Source organism: Mobula birostris, chromosome 8 (assembly GCF_030028105.1).
Source record: "Mobula birostris isolate sMobBir1 chromosome 8, sMobBir1.hap1, whole genome shotgun sequence".
NCBI classification, from domain to species: domain Eukaryota; kingdom Metazoa; phylum Chordata; class Chondrichthyes; order Myliobatiformes; family Myliobatidae; genus Mobula; species Mobula birostris.
In genome coordinates, this window is record NC_092377.1 from 110398066 (window position 1) to 110405007 (window position 6942).

Below are 6942 nucleotides of genomic sequence, written 5' to 3' on the forward strand. Positions count from 1 at the left end.
AAGGTGGGGAGAGGGGAAGGAGTACCAACTTGCTAGTGATAGGCGAGATCAGGTGAGGGGGAGAAGGTAGGTGAGGTGAAATGAGAAGCTGGGAGGTGATAGGTGGAAAAGTAAAGAGCTGAGGAAGGAGGAATCTGATTGGAGAGGAGACTGTGAGGGAAAGGGAAAGCAGACGGGCAGAAGGGGAGGTGACAGGCTGCTGAAGAGAAGGGAAGACATTGGCTGGGAGCCAGAATGGTAAATGGAAAAAGAGAGAAGGGGGAGGGGAGAGAAATTTTGGAGTTCAAGAAATCGATGTTCATGCCATTAGGTTGGGGGCTACCCAAACGGAATATGAGGTGTTGCTCTTCCTACCTAAGAATGGCCCCATTATGGTAGTAGAGGACGCCATGGACTGACATGTGGGAATGGGTATGGAAAGGGGAATTAATGCTTGGCCACCGGGATACCCTGCCTTTTGCGAACAGAGTAAAGGTGCTCGATAAAGTGATATCACGTATTCTACCGCACCGTTTATGTAGCCAAACAGTTTGCAGTGTTAAGTTTGTCAATTACTCTCAAGCAGTATTTAGATATTGCAATTGATAAGCTGGCTTTACTGCAAGTTAGCATTAAGTTATTTCGAAAGAAAACTAACAAATCATATCCCTTTCATCTTAAGTCATGGTGGGTTTGACAATGTGCCTTAACGTAGTAAATTTTAAATATTTGCCCCTGTGATTCCTTGGAGGCTGATGACAGAACATCTTTTGGTAGGGTGAACCTCACAAGGCGTCAGGTCCTGGTGGTGTACGTGGTGGGGTTCTGAAAGCCTGTGCCAACCAACAACAGGTGTGTTCAAGGACATCTTCAGTCTCTCACTGCTGCAGTCAGAAGTTCCCACCTGCTTCAAAAGGGCAACAATCATACCAGTGCCCAAGGAGAGCCGGGTGAGGTGTCTCAGTGACCATCGCTCAGTGGCATTCACATCGACTGCCTAGGCAAGGACCTGGTCCCACTCAATTTGACTATCACCTCAATAGGTCTATAGTGGATGCAATCTCACTACACCTTGGACCACCTGAATAACAGCAATGCCTATGTCAGGCTGCTGACATCTCAGCGCATCAACACCATTATACCTTCAGTACTAATCAATAAGCGTAAAAAATATGGGCTTCTTCTTCTACAACTCGATGCTTGACCTCCTCACCAGGAGGCCACAGATCAGAAATAGCATCTCCCCCTCAATGACAGTCAACACTGGCACACCTCAAGGATGCGTGCTTAGCCCACTCTCTACACCCCCGACTGAATGGCTATGCACAGCCCAAACACCATCTATAAATTTGCTGATGACACAGCTATTGCTGGCAGAATTTCAGAAAGACACGAGGAGGTGTATATGAGTGAGGTAGATCAATTGGATCAGTGGTCGCAGCAACAACCTTGCACTCAACGTCGGGAAGACCAAGAAATTGATGGAGGACTTCAGGAAGGGGCAGCCGAGGAAACTCACTCCAGTCCTCATCGAAGGGTCAGAAGTGGAAAGGGTGAGCAGTTTCAGGTTTTTGAATGTCAACATCTCTGAAGATCCATCCTGCACCCACCATACTGATGTAGTTACAACGTAGGCACAAGGAATTTATTAGAAGTTTAAGGATACTTGGTATGACATGAAGGACTGTTGCAAATTTTTGCAGTTGTACTGTGTAGAGATTCTAACTGGCTGCATCACCATCTGGTAAGGAGGGGCCAATGCACAGCATCAGAAAAAGCTGCAGAAAATTGCAAACTCAGCCTCCCCAGTTTTTGAGGACATCTTAAAAAGACAATGCCTCACAAAAGGCAATGTCACCACTCAGGACACACCCTGTTCTCACTCCTCAAGAGGTACAGGAACCTGTAGACAAACACTCAACATTTTAGCAGCCGTTTCTTCCGCTCTGCCATCAGATTTCTGAATGGACAACAAACCCATGAGCACAACCTCATGATGTACACTAGATCGATTTCTTCCCTTTTTTGTAGTTATTTTATTATGTATTGCAATGTACTGCCACCACAAAACAACAAATTTCATGACATATGCTGGTGATATTAAACCTGTCTCTAATTCTAATTCTGATTCTGTAATAGGCTGGATGTTGCTGACTCAATCTTCCAGCTGGTTTCACTCTCTCAGTCTCCCCATTCCCACACCTGCAAAGGTACGAATACAAATAGCTTAGAGCACCTGAGATCTTAGGAGCACACTGAGCAGCTGCGGTCTTCAGCAAGGTGTTGTTAAAGAAATAAGGGCAGTTTATTTTCCTTCAAATGCCTTTCATTTTATTTTAAAATATTAAAAATTTACTAAGCAACTAAATGCATTGAAAAGTTATTGGTTTTAAAGATTAGTTGTCTTTGTCACATACAGTAAAACATACAGTGAAATGTGTTGTTTTGCGCTGATGACCAACACAGTCCGAAGATTGTGCTGGGGGAAGCCATAAGTGTTGCTATGCTTCCATTGCCAACAAAACACAGGCCCCTGCTTCTAACCCATACACCTCTGGAATGGGGAAGAGGAGAAAACTAGTGCGCCAGGAGGAAATGGGGAGAATGTACAAACTCCCCACAGACAATGGTGAGATTTGAACCCTGACCACCAGTGTTGCGCCAACTGATCTGCTACCAAGCCATACTTATCTTAGCAAATAAAACAAGAATTAAACACTGAAAGCAGAACCAAATAACAGGATTAGATTAAAGCAAATTATTCTTTTAAAGGAATAACCCACTTCCCTTGCATAAAAATTCACACCTCTGTGACCATAACTTAATCATGTTACAATGGGTCTGGGATCACGTGCAGGGTTAGAGCGGGCACAGAATTGGAGAAGTGAACACCTAGTGTGATGTCGCAAGAATAGACTGCATTGGTCTCCACAGAGTACACCGACCCAGTTAAATCTGCCTTGCAGGTCTCAAGATGCATTCGTGAGCAAGAGAGTCTTAACTGAATCAGCACTAGAAGGAGTCATTATACCTGGAGGTGTATTAATGACAGTCTCCTTTTCCAACTTATGAATGATAAATGAGGGTTTTATTGAGGATAAACGTGTAGGTATTGCAGTATTATTTATTAAACAATGAAGCTTCATGAAATTCAATGCAAAATGCAATATACAGTACTGTGAAAAGTCTTGGGTATATATATATATAGCTAGGGTACCTAAGGCTTTTGCACAGTTCCGTAACCTTTCACAGATTTCATTCACATTTAGTATGTGAGTGATGATAAACCTGATTCTAATATGGGTCTCCATTATGAACTGAGAGTGGGGAGGGGGCAGGGATGGATATATAACTAAGTACTGTAAACTGATGAAAATGAACTCGCAAGCACAAAACACCGCAGGAGTAGGAGAGGTTGCAGCTGGTGTGATGAGGCAGGCGGAGGCTCACACTACTGGGGAAATTAGGCAATTTGTGACTTCTTTTAAGAAGAAATCGAGCTGTCTTTTAGTATCTAGCTTCCTCCCCCTTCCTTTCCAGTCCTGATGAAGGGTCTCGGCCCAAGGCATCTCAGCTGTTTATTCATTTCCATAGATGCTGCGCTCCTCCAGCATTTTTCCTGCGCTGCTCTTAACGTCTGTTGTACCGACTAAAGCTGAGCCATATAAAAGCTGCAACTGGGAAATACAAAAGTCCTTATTCACAAAGCAAACATTCCAAAGAAAGTATGTTCAGAAGAGTCTGAGTGAATCTCATTCTCCTGACATGATGATTTACACTGGTTCAACACAAAGATAACAATAAACAATTAAATACAGTTTCAGTTACTAAAATCAGCTACTTTAACATTTGGAATATAGTCAGGTATATTTACAGAATTACATATTTACAATGGTAGCACATCCCAAATATCAGAACCCCTTTGAATAGTCAATGCCGGTATCTGGTTCAAAAGCCTCAGAGTAAACGTTGCAGAAGGTTAAAGGACAACGTAGCTGGGTCCTGAACTGTCCATTAAGTGACATGGATACACCTTTAACAATGTGTTGATAATAAGAGTGTTCATCTGTTATACACACAAAACGCTGGAGAACTCAGCAGGCCAGGCAGCTTCTGTGGAAAAGAGTAAACAATCAGTATTTTATCAGGACCCTAATCGGTCCGAAAGGTCCACTATTTACGCTTTTCCACTGATTCTGCTGAAGTTCCTCCTGCATTTAGTATGCATTGCTTTGATTTCCAGCATCTGCAGATTTTTTTCTCTTGTTTGTGAAGAACATTCATCTGTCATCTTCCCCTTGTGGAAATCCAATGGGACAGAATCCAAATGACTGATTTCACCAGCCGCAAAGTATCAACTGGAAGTTAAATTGTGTGCAAGTTTTATTCCGAGGAAACTGGCTCTCATTTTAGTTCAAAGTTCAATGTATATATCATCATACACGACCCTGAGAATAATTTTCTTGTGGGCATTCACAGTAGAACAAAGAGATACAATAGAATCAGTGGAAAACTACACCAAGACTGACAAACAACCCAATGTACAAAAGAAAACAAACTGTGCAAATACAAAAATAAATAAATAACACTGAGAACATGAGTTGTAGAGTCCTTGAAAGTGGGTCCATTGGTTGTAGAATTAACTCAGTGTTGAGATGAGTGAAGTTTTCCACACTGGTTCAAGAGTTCGATGATTGCAGGGTAATAATTGTTCCTGAACATAATGGCATGGTACTTAAGGCTCCTGTACCTCCTGTCCGATGGTAGTAGTAAGAAGAGGGCATGGCCTGCATGGTGGGGGTCCTTAATGATAGATTTTGTTTTCCTGTGGCAGTGCTTCTTAGTTAATCAATTATTATGCTATCTATAATTTCATAATCCCAAACACATCCCTCTGCCTCACAGAGTATTTCTTTGTAGCAGGGGATAGTGTTGAACTTACACCCAGTAGCCACTTTATTAGCTACACATGTACTCCTGCTCATTAATGCAAAATCTAATCAGCCAATCATGTTGCAGCAACTCCATGTATAAGAGCACGCAGACATGATCAAGAGGTTCAGTTGTCGTTCAGACCAAACTTCAAAGTGGGAACAAATGTGACCTAAATGACTTTAAACATGGAATGAATATTGGTGCCAGACAAGGTGGTTTGAGTATCTTGGAAACAGCTGATCTCCTGGCGTTCTCACACACGATAGTCTCTGGAGTTTACAGAGGATGGCGCACAAGCAAACAAACATCCAGTGAGTGGCAGTTCTGTGGGTGAAAATACCTTTTAATGAGAGGTCAGAGGAGAATGGCCAGACTAGTTCAAATTGACAAGAAGGTGACAGTAACTCAAATAACCATGCATTACAACAGTGGTGTGCAGAAGAGCATCTCTGAATGCAGAACACTTTGAACCTTGAAATGAATGGACTACAGCAGCAGAAGACCACAACATGTTCCACTCCTGTGACCTCTTTATTAGATACATGCTTTCACTGAGGAGCCACCCTCCCAATCGATGTTATTGCCAGTAAATAGTTCTATTATTTCCTCGATCTCTGTGATGCTATCCATCAAAATTCCTGTTTTCAGTCTTATTTTCAAACAGATCCTTAATTGTTTCAATGTCGTTAGTGTCCATACAAAAAGTGTTGCAGTTCTTTCTGGTCTACATCCAAGTTTATGGTCTTTCTCAAAACTTTTGACTCATTCCACAATCACATTCTGACCTTCTCCTGGATGTTATCACTTCAGGAGTCCCCTCACAAAACTAAGAACTGAACCACTGATGATTGCAACATATTTGTCAGAAGAGCAACAGTTACCAATTAAATGTAATAGCGCCCACCTTTAAGTGTTTTGTCTATCTTGTCTTTTTCTTCACATATCCTCTACGAGTCATCGTTGTCATGCTTTGAAAACTTCAAAACGTTAAACTAATTCAAAGGAAGACACAAGAGGCCGGCACGTGGGTCTAACTTCGAGCTTACTTTAAGCACAGCGCACATGTATCACGTGGTAGCGCGATGATGCATGCAATTTAGGTATTTTTACGTATAACCCATAATTAATTATTTAAATGAACAAGAATGCTTAATCAAAGAATATATATGCAATATAGCACAAATATTATTGAAATATTAAATATACAACAATAACCCATTCTTGATCCGAATCCCAATGGTATAACTGGTGCTGTAATGGTGTTATACTAACCGCAGGCTAACGGGTCAGGTGTCTTATATTGTGGTGAAGTAACCTTTTTTAGATAAATATAAATACAAAGGACAAAGCTTACTTCAATTATCTTTGGTAATCTAAAGCCCACCTAATGTAAAATTTATGCAATTCTAATTGTAGAAGTGGCTTCATTTCACAGAGGCTTCTCTGCCCAATAGTAACTGCAGTTAACAAGTTTAATTATTCTGAGGTCTTGCTTGGCAGTGAAATTTCTATACAAATACAGGATACACAGATAACGCAAAGCAAGATCAGGGAGGAACAGTTGGGTAATGCTGAACAGTCCCAATGTGAGATTGTGGTTAACTTCCTGCCACTACCTGTAAGGAGTTTGCATGCTTTCACTGTGACTGCAAGGGTTTCTCTTGGGTCCTCCAGTTTCCACTCACATTCCAAAATCTTATGGGTCAGGGTGAGTAAGTTTTCAGCAGTAAGTTGGCAATACTGCAGGCTGTCGCGGGCGTATCTCAAACTGTGTTGGCTTTTAGACAAACAACACATTTTACCATAGGTTTCAATTTACATGCATCAGATGAAGCTAATCTTTCTGGCATCATTCACAGTTCAGTTTTATTTTAAATCTCAGACACCAATAATCCTCCGAGGTAATTAAAATAGGTTCACGTTTCCTATGGTCCACTCTCCTATCAGAGTCTTTCCTCTCCATCCTTTCCCATCCACCTGGCTTCACCTATCACCTTCTCGCTGCCCTCCTTCCCCTCCTTGCCACCT